A 15,899-nucleotide genomic window follows, 5' to 3' on the forward strand; every position below is an offset into this window, starting at 1 on the left:
TCATAAATGGCAGAGCTGAGCTGCTATTGCCTGGCAGGCTTGGGATCATCCAGGGAAAACATGGTTGTTCCCTGTGGTTTCACCTGCCTATGTGTGCTTCTGAGAGTGTGTCACTATTCCCTCATTGCCCCTCCCTCTCTCTGCATAGGCCATGTGGATTGTCCTGCCAGCCTCTCTCCACCCATGCAGGGTCAGTGCTACTGGTTACTACAGTTCAGTGGCCAGGCAGAGGACCTTGTGGTCTCACAGACCCCAAGATGACTGGAGGGGGAATACCCTGAGAAGTCCCAGGATCAACCTTTGTCTTCCTGATGGAGAGCCCCACCCATTGCTTCTCCTGCCTCTGGTGTCTCACTGACTTGGCTTGAATCTCTCACTCTTGCTCCAGCACAGGCCCTGTTTTCCTTGCCTTCTATGCCTCTGGGGATTTATTCATAGCACTTCCATCCTCCTCTCTCAGACTCATCTTTCCTTACCACCAAAAGCCACAAGCTGGGAGGCTGGGCCCTCTTCTCAGTATGTTTCTGTGGACTCCATGAGTCTTCCCCAAAGTTTTGAGAGGTCCAGGTTTCCACGCTCAGGAATAGAGGCTCAGAAAAGTGAAGTAACTTGCTGCAAGTCACACAGACACTAAGGAGTAAAGCCAGGATTGGAACCACAACTTGGATTTCAAAGCCTGGGCTCCTGCCACTGCACATGAGCCTCCCTCTCTGGGTGGCCTGAAGTATCCTGCTAGGAGTAAGGAAGCAATTGTGGCATCATGGTGATGGGACAAAATGAGAATCAGAATACCTGGATTGCTTCCAGTTCCAGCTTGGCCCCTTGCTGCCTATGCAGCCTTTCCATAGCCACCTCATCTTTCTGGGCCTTGGTTTCCCAGCTATATAGTGTGGACTACTTTGCAAATCCTTTCTAGACTTCAGTCAGTCAACATATCTTTAGTGCACACAGATTTTGTGCTAGATTGTTCCAGGCACTAGGGAACAGTTACATAAATTCTCAAGGAGCTCATAGTCTATTGAGGGTGGAGGGTTAGAATACATAAATAAATGACCAAAGTAGATTATTCCATGCTTGCTGAGTGCTACAAAGATTCACTAGGAAAAGTGGTGGGAAGTGCTGGGGGCGGGGGGCTGCTTTAGCTAGGATGCTAGGAGCTTAAGGTTGGCATGTGGCTCTAGCAGAATAGCACATCTGGAAATGCTCAGCACACCAGGCTGTAATGTAAGAAGGGCAGGCCAGTTGGTCTCTTACCTTCAGATCCTTGTATCCCATTCTCAGTCCTAACCATCTCCTCCTACTTCCTGGCCTTCAGCTTGCCCTGGCTTGAATCCCTTGCTCCAGCTCCAGTTCGGGCCCTATTTCTCCCTGTCATCCATGCCTCTGGGACTTTCTTTGTAGCACTTCCATTCCCCTCTCTCAGACTCATCTTTCTTTAGCATTGTCTGAGATGCACCTACGGAGAGAAACCTGCCCCTCTCTAGCTCTTTCTGAGGCCTCACATATCTGTCTTCTTATGCTCTGGCCTCACAGGATGTGATTCTGTGTAAGAATAGCTCTTAGCACACGGATACTTCACTTAGCCCATCAGATGGGATCTCAGAAGGCTATGACTGCTTCAGAACCATTTTGGTGGCCCCCAACATTATACCACATGCTGCCATAGTGGCAACAAGGCTTACAAGCTCTTAAACTGAAGGTTTTGTAAAGCCTGGCAATGCCAGGGTAGAGACAAGCAGAGGCTGGTGATAGGGAGAAAGGGAATGTAGGAGAAGAGAGCACTGGGTTTGTCCAAAGTCACTGAGATAGAAGACCTAGAACCTTCCTTCATGAAATACCCTTTTCTCTATTTTCTCACAGATGACTTTCTTATGACTCTCTTCTCATTACTGGCTGATCCCCCTCAGTTTTCTCTGTCCAACCATTAAGTGTGGGTGCTCCTCAGGACTGTGTCCTAAACCCTCCCAGCTTTTCCTCTCTGTCACCATACACTCCCTGGCTAATATTATCCATTCTCTCTCTCCAGTGTGGTATCTCTCCTGAGCTTCTGAGCTGAGTATATGGTTGTTTCCCAGGTCCCTCTACCTGGAGGCCTAGCAGGCATCTCAGCCTCAACAAGACCCAAACCAGCCTCATCTCCTACACTCCAACACAAGAGTACCGTGATTAATCCAGCAGTCATAAGAATTGGAAATAAATGCTCACCACTCTACCTATTTCACTTCTAAATAACTTCTAACTTCATCTTCTCATCTCCATCTCCACTGCCACCATCTTGATACAGGCCTTTGTGCTGGTCCATTTGCCCTCGGAGCTATTTGTCACCCTTCCTCTGCTCCACTCTGTTTTTCAGGCTGCATTTTCTAACCTCTTGTGCTTCCTGGAGGGCGATTGGAGGGTGAGAGGAAGGGGGAAACCAGGAGGGTATATATTTTGTTCCTCTCTCTGCCTTAAACTGCATCCGTCTCCCCTGTGACTCCATCTCCCACCAACAGACACTCCGTGATTTCAGTTTCTACCAGGTGGCCTTGTCCCAGGATTCTGGAAATCCTGGCTCCATTCTTTGCCTCTTCAGCCAAGGGCAGGTAGTGATTTCCTGCTGTTGCTTATCTCTGGGTTGACTTATCTTATGCAATACGGCTCATCAGTAATTCCATCTCCTATGTAACTAGTTCCCTGCATTACATTTATCCTCTAAAAAAAAAAAATTGGAAGGGCTTCTCTTTCCCTGTTGAACCCTGACTGATATAGCCCTTATTACTTCTAGCCTAGCTTATTGTAACAGTTTTTTAGTAAATAATCCTGATTCTAGTCCTATTTCTCTCTAATTTGGTCCTAACACCACAGACAGAGTAATATCCCTTACGACAACTTTTCATAAAACTCAGCTCTTGAAGAGTTTTATGAAAAGTTATCGTAAGGGATATTACTGCATCTTGCCTAGAAGATGTAGTCCTTACCTTTGTTTGCAGTCTAATGGTAGGATGGGTGGGAGAGGAGACCATTGCCAGTGTTTGGTTACCAGATAGGGGCCAGGACAACAAGTGAGGGATTTCCCTTAGCTAGAGGCTCAGTTTCAGATTCCCTCCTCAAAGAAGGGAAGGTGAGCTCTCAAAAATAGCCCTGGTGAGTAACAAAGATTTCAAGACCCATGATTGATACAGACCAACCAATTGGAAGTTCCTGCTTCATCCACTTGCTACATTTACAAGACATTCCTGTTACAACAACAGATGACCAAAGTACACCTGTCAAATAAGCTCAGGAGAATATTTTCTTTACCTAGTTCTCCTGGCTTAAAAATTGAATTTGTGAAAATGTTTAAAGAGCTTTGATACAATTGGATTTTTTAAAGATCAGGGTGTCAGGGGTCAAGAAAAACAAAAATTAGAAAAAATAGATGGAACCAGGGCTAAGTTTGTACAAACCATGCACGCTATGGGATCCTGAACTTTTGGCTTAGCTTGGAATTTTTTAGCAGCCAGTTCTAGGAGAAAAACTCTCCTTTACATGATCCTCAGGGTTCGAAAGACAAAAAACAATCACTTGCTCATAGGAGCAAACTATTTCACATAATATATGAGAAATAAATTGCTTCTAGGGATCTTCATAAAGAGGACAGGATAGACTTAGTGAACAACATCCTCAACAACATTTTAGAAGTGAGTGTTCTAAGGGAGGCTTCTGTCAGAATTAGATAACATTTTCCTGGGTTCATGGTTTAAGTGTGTATGCAGTTGGGGAGAAGAGGATCTGGAGTTACATTTTATTTTGCTTTGCATTATTTTTGCCATTGTTTCCTCAGACTCTGCACTGTAATACTTACTGAACTTGTGATGACCGAGAATTCTTTTGCCTTTGCCTCTCCCTTGATTAATGTATCAGGTCTATGTCATGTGGACGTTTACTAATCCATCCAGCAACCACTTATGAATAACCTACTGAACTCTGGTATTACAGTTGTGAAGAGGATTGATACAGCTTCTGCCACCATGAAATTGAAAATGTAGTGTGAGGAGACAGATGATAAATAAGCCAACAAATAAATAAACAAAAATATTAGATAATGATGATGGCTTGCAGGAAATAAAACACAGTAATGGGATAATGTTTGGGTAGGGGGATGCTAATTTGTATAAGATGGTTAGGAAAGGACTTTCTCCAGGGTTAAAAGTTGAGCTCATACTTGAATAATGTGAAGGAAGAAACCATACAAAGTTCTTGGATGAAAGTAATTTAAGAAAATGAGACAATAAGTGTAAAGGCCTTGAGGTTGAAAGCAGCTTATTCAAAGAACAGGAAATAGGTCAATATAACTGGAAAGGAGTAAAGCTAGGAAAACGGTAAGAGATGCAAATGGGGAAGTAATCACGGGCCAGATTATGCAGGACCTTTGTATGTCAATCAATTAATAACTTTGAATTAGTCGTGATGCCAGAGATGAAAGGGTGACCTAGAGACACCATACATGCAAAGGTATACAGTAAAGTTCTGTACCTTCAGTGCTTTTCTAAAAAATGTCAGAAAATGTTGAGAATTCACAAGAAGATAGAGGGGACCTCCCAAGAATCACATATGCAATGTAAATATAAAGTTCACTCTGGCAGCAGTTGATTTTTCTCCTCTCTCCTAGAAATGTAATGTGAGTTATTACAGTGTTGCCATGAGTCTAAACCTGGAAAGGGCTATAAAATGTTACAATAGGGAAAGGAAGTTTTCTCTTTCTTATATGGATTATTTACAGAATTTCTATTTTGGAGACAGGTTGGAGACATTGCCCAAGCTCCCATGACATTCATCCAGAAAAAGTGAAATCAATAACATGGCCAACAAATCTGTGAGTCAGAGTTGTATTTTCTACTTTTAAGTTACCTACAGACTCCAAAGTGCCATTGATACTAAAATCAGTATGTTACAATCAATAATCCATACCTTGGTAGGCTGCTTCTTGTGGTGTAGTTGTAATAGTTAAGAGAAAAAATAATGAGAACCTGGACTAAGATAATGGCAATGGGGATGAAAAGCTAGGAATCGACTTCAGAAATGTAAATCAAACAAAAATCAGCAGGATGTGGAGATCAGCTGGATAACTCCCAAAATCACTACATCAGTGACTGAGGATGATGCAATCATTCATTGAAATAGGAAACACAGGGAAGGAGTTAAATTGCATGGGGTAGGGTAAGGATAAGGTGGTGAGTTCAGTTTGGCTTTGCTGCTTTTGAAATGCCTGTGGGATGTGCAGTTAGAGATGTTGGGTGGATAGTTTGTTGTATGCATTAGGAAGTCAGGAGAGTTATGAGCTGCAAGTAAAAGTTTTTGTGGGGAGGGGTGTCTTGAGCTTGGAGGTGGTGGTTGGAACCTTGATAGTGGAGAAGACTGTCTAGGGAGAAAGTTATAGCCTTAAGAAAGGAACCCTGGGTTGTGTAACATTTGACAGATAGTTAAAGAAGTGGCAACCCCAAAGAGAATGAGGAGAGACATCATAAGTCAATGGAGTAGAGTGTTTCAAGAAAGGCAGGGCCAACAGTCTGCAGTGTTACTAAGGGGTCAAGTAAAAAGAGGACTGAGACTTAACAATGGATTTAGCAATCTGGATGTCATTGCTGACCTTGACGTGAGTGGTTTTCTGTGGAGTAGTGAGCAGAGTCTAGAGCAGTAGAGTAGACTGATAAGCAAGTGGGAGGTTGGTAAGGGGTGGAAACAATAAGCATATATATCTCTTTCCAAGAGTTTGACAGTGGTGGAGGGAGTGGGGGAAGATATGGTGGTTGGGAGATAACACGAGTGTATATGCGTATCCAAACTCACCAAATTGTATGCATTAATTACATGCAGTTTTTCTGTACACTAATTATACATCAATAAAGCTGGATTTAAAAAGAAAAACTATAGACCATAGATTTATGAGTTTTTAAAAATAGTTATGAAAATCTTTTTTTCTTTTATATTGCAGCAATTTGAATGTGTTTTCAAGTTTGGAGAAGACTTTAGAGAAAAGGAGCATGAAGGAGCAGGAGACAAACGGAAAAAGCAATGAGGAGACAGAAGGGGACATATTAAGGACTTGGGAGTATGAATGTGGGAGAGATGCTTACCTTTAACAGAAGGAGAGACACCTCTGAGGCTGGAGGTGAAGTGGTCAGAGAAGAGAAGACTCATAAATCGATAAGAGGGCAGAGTCAGGGAGTTAAGAGATTTAATTTCTTATGGCCTCCATGTTTTCAAGGAAGTAAGAGCAAAGTTGTTTCTATAGGCAAGAAAGATGCCAATTTTTAGGAGGCTCGAGGAAAGCAGAAAGTGTTTATTTTAGTGACTGGTGAATGTAAACATTCAAGAAGTCTTGCTGGCCAGTTTCTTTGCAGTCATACAAGACTTTTTGAGCTTGCCACTCATTTACAACCTAACTGTCCAGCCTTATCTGCTGAATGAAAACTGGAGGAGAAGGTCACCATGGCCATGGAAAAATATTCCCTTGCAGCAATGATTGCTCAGTTGAGGACAAACCCTGATTTATAATGAGGCTAATCATGGTTGTGTGATTTGCCCCCACTAGCCTCAGAGCTGGGTCTAAAAGCAAAGAATAGGATTGTGGATTATTAGTTCATCCAGGGATATGATTTTGTTGAGTCGATGCAGGAGAAAGAGATAAATGCACAAGGATCAAGAGTTCTGGGGACAGAGTTGTTCCACTGATCCATCACGTATAGGAGACTGGCTTGGGATGAAAGAAAGAGAGGTTTGAAGGAGCCTGCTGCACTGGGATTAAAGGGATGCACCCAGTGACTGAAGACCTGTCTGAGGTCAAAGAGAAGTGACTTCAGTGGGAGTGAGTTGAAAGGATAGGGGCACATTGTCAGGGGATGTGATCTGAGGTCTGTTGGGGGTAACTTAGCTGGGGTTTCAGCATCTGAGCTTTTGGATAATGCTCCGCATCCGCATCCACATCTGTCTGCTCATCGACATTGGCTGACAGCTTCCTGGAGGCCTGCCTCAGGAAAATTTGGCAGCAGAGAGTGGATGAGTGGACTTGGGAAATCCCAATTCTTTTTGAGATGGAGAAAGGGTGTTAATACTTTGGACCCAGGAGAACTAAATGGAAATAATATTTTCAAATGGAAAAGGCACCACAAATGACTAATTAGAAAGAAGACTTTTTTGTCTCCTGGACCAACTGAGAAATGCATGTGATTTGGAGTATAGTGACTTTTTCATTTTCTTAGAAATGGCTGTGGCTTTTCATATGTGTAAGGGCATTAATTAAGCTAAAATTGCTTTCATTCTCTAAAAATATATGAATATAATAAGAAAAGAAATTGGCCAAATTAACAAACCTGAGGATTTACTGGAAATGATTTGTATTTTTTATGACTTGGATCAGAGCTGGATCAAACAAGTCAGATGCAAAGTGCTAGGACCGACTGGTTTGATGATGTAACAAGCTGGATTAGGTCACTGACTGGCCAACTTCAGCCAAAGAGCCAGCTCTGAGGGCTCTTGGCTTTATACTGACTGTGAAACCTCACAGCCATGGCACCCTCTGCTTGGTCCTGACGGGGCAGATATGATCCAGAGACCATGCAGAATCAGTCATCCAGCTGCTCTCCTAGGCTGCTCTCAACAGTCTGAGTATCCCATTCGTTTGTGAGCATTTGAAACTGTTCTGACCTTTAGGTTCATTCTTGTAATAGACAGAAGATCATGAACACACTGTTTTCTTTTAGTTATTATTCTCCTTCTATCAAATCTCACAGTGCTTCTCACATTTTAATCATCATAAGAAACACCTGGGGATCTTCAATGCAGATTTTGACTCAGTAGGTCTGGGTTGGGATCTGAGATGTTGCAAAGTATCCTGATGCTGATGGTCTGGGGGCTACACTTTGAGAAGCAAGGCTCTCAACCAGGACTTTCCCCAAGAGAGCATTCCCTCACTCACCTTGTCAGTGGGCATTTACTGAAAATCTCCCATGCACCAATCACTGTGCTAGGCACTGGGGTCGGGTGTGGGGGGATAAAAAGAAGATAAAGAGAATGCATAAGGAATGAGACACAGTTCCTGCCCAGAACAGAATAGGTGGTGATACTGCACTCACGCCTGTAATCCCAGCACTTTGGGAAGCCGAGGTGGGTGGATCACCTGAGGTCAGGAGTTCGAGACGAGCCTGGCCAACATGGTGAAACCTTGTCTCTACTAAAAATACAAAAATTAGCTGGGCATTGTGGTGCATGCCTGTAATCCCAGCTACTCAGGAGGCTGAGGCAGGAGAATAGCTTGAACACTGGAGAAGGAGGTTGTGGTGAGCGGATATCATGCCACTGCACTCCAGCCTGGGCAACAGAGTGAGACTCCAACTCAAAAAGAAAAAGAGAAAAAGAAAGATAGACAGGGGATTGGGGGAACACAGGGAAGAAATTAATCTCCTAAGATTTTTCAGAAGAATTCACAGAGGAAGTGACATTGAGATGGGTTTTGAAATCTGAGTTGGAGGGCACCAGGCAAAGAGATGCAGAGACTTTTCCAGCAAAGGGAAAAGCTTGTACAAAGGCCTAGAAATGTGAAGCATGTTTGAGCAATGGCAATAAGACTAATGTCACCAGAGTCCCAGGTGACCAGTGGTGAAGAGTGGCTGTAGATGAGGCTCACCAGCTAAGCTTTAAGTGAGAGAAAGGGTCACAAAGACCTTGTTTACCCCGCTAAGAAATTGGTCAGCAAACTTCTTTGCCTGTTTACACTTACTAGCTAAACAAAAGGTCAGGCAGGTAGACTGGGCAGACAAATATCTCAGAATAACAGTAACTTCCTATGAAACCTCCACAAATGCTCCTGCCTCCTAGACTGGGCGAGGCCTCCCCTGGGAGGAAAGCGTTGACAGAGCCTGCAAAGGGGCAAAGTCTTTTGACAGCCATCATTGGAACCAAATTAATGTGCTAATTACTAATGGGGCTCATTTGTGCATCAGAGTCAGCATCAAGGCTCTAGGCTACTACTTTGTGTCTAATTTGCTGTGAGAATCCATGTGCTTTATGTAATGAAAATAAATTGTCTACTTTTCTTTAAAGACTGTATATAATTGGGTCTTTAACAAATTTATACAGGATTTATACAGGCTCTGTCTCCCACTGACTGCCGTCATAGCACAGCCAAGTTCCATCAGTACAATGAGGGGACTGAAACCTGTTAGGCTTCTCTAGTTTAGCTGGGTAAGGACAGCAAGGAGAAAGAGAGAGAGATAGAGAGACAGAGACAGATACATAGAGACAGAGATAGAGAGATACAGAGACAGAGGGAGAAATGGAGGCAAGAAGGAAGGGAGGGAAGAAGAAAGGAAACAAACAGAAAAATGACATTTAAAAAATGAAATTAGAAAAAGACATTTAAAAGACAAAGCATGTAGGTAGCAATCACCATGGGCAAAACCAGAACTGTGTCGACATTATTACGCTCAATTTATGATTTATACAATAGCAAAACCATTAATTTTAATTGCATATGGGAGAGTGGCATAATCTTTTTCTAGTTTAGGCCCTTTTAAGCTTATAATCAGGCCCTGTTCTGGGGAATTTAACCATCTGGATCATGAGTGTATGAGGTATGGGTGTGAGACTGAGCTGGCCTGAATGGTCCAGCCATCAGCACTGAATATTGGGTCACTCCCATTCAGTTTCACCCCAACAATAAAATTATCCACCAGGATGAGAGATTTCAACCTTACTTACAAACTAACTTTATTGAATTTAGTTGCGTTTGGTCAAATATCCTTTTTTCCACTGGCTGCATGAGGCTAAATAACTCACTTGATTAAGTTTTCCATGATTGTCCAATTTCTCTGGGCATAATGCAGCCATCCTACATAACCAGAAGTGAGCAGGCAAGTGATGAGCTGCTTATTCCAACCTCTCATTCTAAATGACAGTGAGGATGCTGGCTAACACCCTCTGGATTCATTACTGGGTCTGGGTAATTTGTCCATAGTGTCCTATGAAATTTGGCTACTAACCTCTGTGCCTCATGGGGAATGGCAGAACTGGCTGGAGAAAGGGAAAAGAAGGGAGCTTGGTGGAGCCTGACTAAAAACCTTTCTCTCAGACATGAAGGACTGGGGAAGCAGACCTTCTGCCTGCCATTACTTTTATGCCTAGGTTCCAATTATGGGCAAGTTGTTTCACTTCTTTAGGCTTTACATCAGTGAAGTGGAGGTGTAGTACTAACAACTACCTCTTAGATGGAACTATGGAGGGGTGGGAATGGGTGGCGTCCATTCATTCATGTCTTCATTCATTTAACAAGTATGTATTGAGTACCTACTCTGGGCCAGGTCCTGTGGAGGAATGTGGACTACAGTAGTGAAAAGAACAGATATCATGCTGGACTTTCTGTTAGAGGAGACAATGAACAAATGCATAATGTCATCACAGAAGGTCTCCCTAGGGAGGTGGCATCTGTGTTGAAACCTAAGTGATGAGAAAGAGACAGACCTGCAAAAATCAGGAGGAACAGATTTGAAGCAGAAAAAAAAAAAAAAAAAAAAAAAACCAGCATGATCATCACTATGGAAAAGCTTGGCTTCTTAGAGTAGAAAAAAGTCCTAATGGCTTCAGCAGAGTGACCCAGGGGAATTTTGATGATAGGTGAAACCATAGAGGTAATAAGGACCTGGAAAGACCATGAAAAGGTATGTGGATTTTATTTGCGCTGTGATGGGAAATCACTGGAAGCTTTTAAGCATGAGAGAAATATAAGTTGGTTTAGCTATTTAAAAGACCCTTCTGGCTGCTGTGGGGATAACGGATTGGAAGGGCTGAGAGTACACATAGGGTGGCTGTCACAATGGTCTAAACACAAGATGTTATTAGTTCACTGGCGTTGAATGAACCCCTTAGGTTACGGCTTTTTACTAAGCAATTAATTTTGTTTTGATAATCTTCCATTCTCCTGCCCCATTCTCCAATTTTCCCTCACCACATTCATTAACCACTTCTGTCTTTGAGCCACAGCTTCTCTGCTTTGGTGGGTCTGGGCAATAGAACATGATAGAATGGAGGAGTAAGAGTTACTAAAGGAAGAAATGGATGGACTGATGGATAGCTAGATGGATGGTTATGATGGCCCATATCATCTTTATATATCCCTAATGCTCAGGAGAGATCCTGACACAAAGCAGGTTTTCAAATATTGACTGAATGGATGAAGGATTGTGCTGATAAGTCAAAGTCAGTTTATCTCCAGAATGAGAAATACTGAGTCTTGTTGTTTTAGTGGTGAAAGAGTTATAAACTGTGGATTAGAGAAAATTGCAGAACAAGGACTTGGGAAGAATATGTAGGCAAGGTGTGCCTCACTTGAAGAAAATAGGTTTGTTTTTTTTGTTTTGTTTTGTTTTTTTTTTTTTTTTTTTGATGGAGTCTCACTCTCTCGCCCAGGCTGGAGTGCAGTGGCTCAATCTCCACTCACTGCAAGCTCCACCTCCTGGGTTCACACCATTTTCCTGCCTCAGCCTCCCAAGTAGCTGGGACTACAGGCACCCACCACCACGCCCAGCTAATGTTTTTGTATTTCTTAGTAGAGATGGGGTTTCACCGTGTTTGCCAGGATGGTCTCGATCTTCTGACCTCATGATCCACCCGCCTTGGCCTCCCAAAGTGCTGGGATTATGGGTATGAGCCACCACATGTGGCCGGTTTGCTGTTTTTAGTGATAATTGACTCAAAAGAAATGTTTCAAAGGGATTTTTAGAAAGTCATTTTGCATGGACATTGACCACATGTTTCTTGTTGATGATAATACAAACATGAAAGATTTGGGTTAGTTGTAAGTTCATTCCCGATATACCAAACAACTCAGCAAACCCCTTACCAAGTTTTGGCCATCTCAGTAAGCTACACTGTCTTCCACCAAGTTCCTTAGGCCAGAAAGATAGCAGTTATTCTAGACTATTCCCCCTCTTTTGCTTACTACGTCTAATATATCACCAAGTCCTATCAATTGTACCCCTTAAACATCTCTCTGATCCACCCACTTCTTACCATGCCAGCTGACACCACCCCTTTCCAGGCCACTGTTATCTGCTGCCTAGACTTCTGCAAATGACTTCTAATTGGTCTCTCAGCTTCCACTCTTCTACCTAATGCAATCCATTCTCCATCTAGCAAAGACATCTTTTTAAAGAAATTAGATCATTTCCTTCCCATACATAAAGCCCTCCAATGGCTAGTTCCAATGCCTACCTTTCCAGCTTCATTTCACACCTGTCTCTTTGCTTCTACTGTATTCTCCTGCCACACTGTTATTTCAGAATATTTTTCTGAAATCTTTGTTTTCACATACTTGGTTCACTCTGTCTAATGTCCTGCTGTGTCTCTCTACTTCCTCTCCTGCTCAGGAGGGGATACTAGTTTTGGAAGAGACAGGTCCAAAGCATGAGATAAGCAGAATTTCTCAGCCTCTATCCCCACTGCAGTCAGTCTAGCATCCAACAGCAGAAATTCTTGACCTGAAGTTGGGTGAGGAGAGAAGGGGAAGAAAAAGATGGTCTGACAATGAATGATGACATCCTGGTCTATCTGGGAGCATTTGATCTCTTCTCATCTAGTCTTTATTTATCTATCCAGTGTCAGTGCTGGAGATTAGCCTGAGCCAAAATAGTAACTTATTGTGCCAATGCAAGTTGTAGCTCTAAGTAAGGGGACAACGTTATCCAGGCTGATTTATTTCTGACCAACCATTTGAGTCAGAACACTGGAGAATACAGACCTTGGTTGAAGGCCTTCAGGAAAATACAAACCCATTCCATATTCTTTATGGTTTCAAAGGCCATGCAAGGGCCAGAGCCACTCCTGATAACACAGTTTCTGAGCAATACACACTCCCCAGGTCTCCCTGGTAATCCAGTTGCCTTGGAAACACAATGATGCGAAGAATGCTACCTACAGCGAATGGTTGCTGCTTATCTCTGTTAAATGAAAATCTTCACTCATCAGAGTTTTGAAAATTCAGGCAAGTTCCTTTTTATCTTGATCCCACTGCCTGGCACATTCTATTTTATGCCAAAAGCCAGCAGCAGCCTTTTACTTCTCCCTAACTGATGTAGATACTTTTTCTGGTTTTGGATTTTGCTACTGTCTAATTGGCTATTACCCTTTGACCCCAGGATGCTCTTTTCAGAATACCAGAAGACAAAAAAATACCAGTATAGAGTGCATGAACTTTCCCTTGTTGATCCCATCTGAAAGTAGACTGAGGTGAGAGTCTGAGGTATCTACAGAAATCCTTTCCCGTCTCACAAATCTTGCTCACTGATTGTATTAGCCTGTTCTCATGCTGCTAATAAAGACAAATTGAAGACTGGGTAATTTATAAAGTAAATAGGTTTAATGGACTCACAGTTCCACGTGGCTGGGGAGGTCTCACAATCATGGTGAAGGGCAAATGAGGAATAAAGTCACGTCTTACATGGTGGCAGGTAAGAGAGAGCTTGTTTAGGGGAACTCCTCTTTATAAAACCATCAGATTTAATGGGACTTACTTATTCACTATCACGAAAATAGCATGGGAAGGACCAATGCCTCATTATTCAATTACCTCCCACCAGGTCCCTCCCATGACACATGGGAATTCTGGGAGCTACAATTCAAGATGAGATTTGGGTGGGGACACAGCCAAACCATATAATTCCACCCATAGCCCCTCCCAAATCTCATATTCTTACATTTTGAAACCAATTATGCCTTTGCAACAGTCCCCCAAAGTCTTAACTCATTTCAGCATTAACTCAAAAGTCCACAGTCCAAAGTCTCATCTGAGATAAGGCAATTCCCTTCCACCTATGAGCCTATAAAATCAAAAGCAAGTTAGTTACTTCCTAGATACAATGGGGATACAGTCATTGGGTAAATAAACCCGTTCCAAATGGGAGAAATTGATGAAAACAATGGGGCTACAGGACCCACACAAGTCCAATGGGGCAGTCAAATCTTAAAGCTCCAAAATGATCTCTAACTCCTTGTCTCACACCCAGGTCATGCTGATGCAAGAGGTGGGCTCCCACAAACTCCAGTAGCTCTGTCTCTGTGACTTTACAAGGTGCAGCCTCCCTCCTGGCTGCTTTCATGGGCTGGCATTGAGTGTCTGCAGCTTTTCCAGGTACCAGGTACACGGTGCAAGCTGTACATAGATCTACCATTCTAGGGTCTGGAGGATGGTGGCCCTCTTCTCACAGCTCCACTAGGCAGTGTCCCAGTGGGGACTCTTTTTGGGGGATCCAACCCCACATTTTCCTTCTGCAGTGCCCTAGCAGAGGTTCTCCATGAGGGCTCCATCCCTGTAGCAAACTTTTGCCTGGACATCCAGGTGTTTCCATATATCCTCTGAAATCTAGGCAGAGGTTCCCAAACCTTGATTCTTGACTTCTGTGTGCCCACAGGCTTAACACCACTTGGAAGCTGCCAAGGCTTGGAGCTTGTACCCTCCAAAGCCACTGCCCAAGATGTGCCCTGGCCCCCTTTAGCTACAGCTGGAGTGGCTGAGATGCAGAGCACCAGGTCCCTAGGCCACACACAGGAGGGGGCTCCCAGGCCCGGCCCAGGAAACCATTTTTTCATCCTAGGCCTACAGTCCTGTGATGAGAGCAGCTGCAGGGAAGGTCTCTGACATGCCCTGGAGATATTTTCTTTATTGTCTTGGCAATTAATATTTGACTCCTTGCTACTTATGGAAATTTCTGCAAAAATTTTTTATTTCTCTCCAGAAAATGGATTTTTCTTTTATATTGCATTGCCAGGCTGCAAATTTTCCAAAGTTCTATGCTCTGCTTCCTCTTGAATGCTTTACTGCTTGGAAATTTATTTTACCAGATACCCTAAATCATCTTTCTCAAGTTCAAAGTTCCACGAATCTCTAGGGCAGGGGCAAAATGTCACCAGTTTCTTTGCTAAAACATAGCAAGGGTCACCTTGCTATGTTTCATGTTGTCTTGCTAAAACATAGCAAGAGTCACCTGGCTCCAGTTCTGAACAAGTACCTCATCTCCATGTGGGACCACCTCAGCCAAGACTTTATTGTCCATATCACTGTCAGCATTTTGGTCATAGCCACTCAACAAATCTCTAGGAAGTTCCAAACTTCTCCACATCTTCCTGTTATTGATTGTGGGATTATAAGCACATTAAAAAGTTTCACTTTTTGGTCACCTGATATACCTATTCTACACTTGGACTGCACATTCATGCTGTTTATTCTAACAATTTTTAATCATAGTCCTAACCTCAAGTGTCTGGTTAAGATGAATGTTTTCTGGAGCTAGATCTCCAAGGGTCCTTACTGTCTCTTAGCAGGGTGACTTTGAACTAACCTTTCTGAGCCTCAGTTTTTTTTTTTTCATCTCTAAAATGGGAATCATAATAGCACCCTTCCTCATGGGTTTGTAAAGATCAAATGAGATAAAATCTGTAAAGAACTTAGAATACAGACTAACTCTTAATGTACAATAAATGTCACCTATTGCTATTGTTTTCATTATTAAAACAGATGTTGAAAAGGAAACAAACCTGATCTGCAGCTACACCTGCCCTAGCACGTTTGAGTATTATGCCTCTGAGCTCTCTATTTCTCTTCTTGGCTGTCTGCTCTTTGCTTGCCTTGAACCTTGCCAGATGTTACTGCTTTGATTTGGGCAAGAATTCTTAAACCATGGATGGTAAAAACTGAGAGGGATTCTCAGTGCCTAACAGGGAAAAAGGTTGGCCTGAGCTCAATCACACAGCAAGTTGGTGGCAGAACAGGGCCTAGACTAATGCTTTTTGGGCCAAACTGCAGTAGTTTGTTCACTCTATAAATTTCTTCTCTGTATCCTAGCTCCTGCAGGTACCCTTTCACCCTTCCCCTTGGGTCTCCTCTCCAG

Source organism: Macaca nemestrina, chromosome X, assembly GCF_043159975.1.
Source record: "Macaca nemestrina isolate mMacNem1 chromosome X, mMacNem.hap1, whole genome shotgun sequence".
In the NCBI taxonomy this organism is placed as follows: Eukaryota; Metazoa; Chordata; class Mammalia; order Primates; family Cercopithecidae; genus Macaca; species Macaca nemestrina.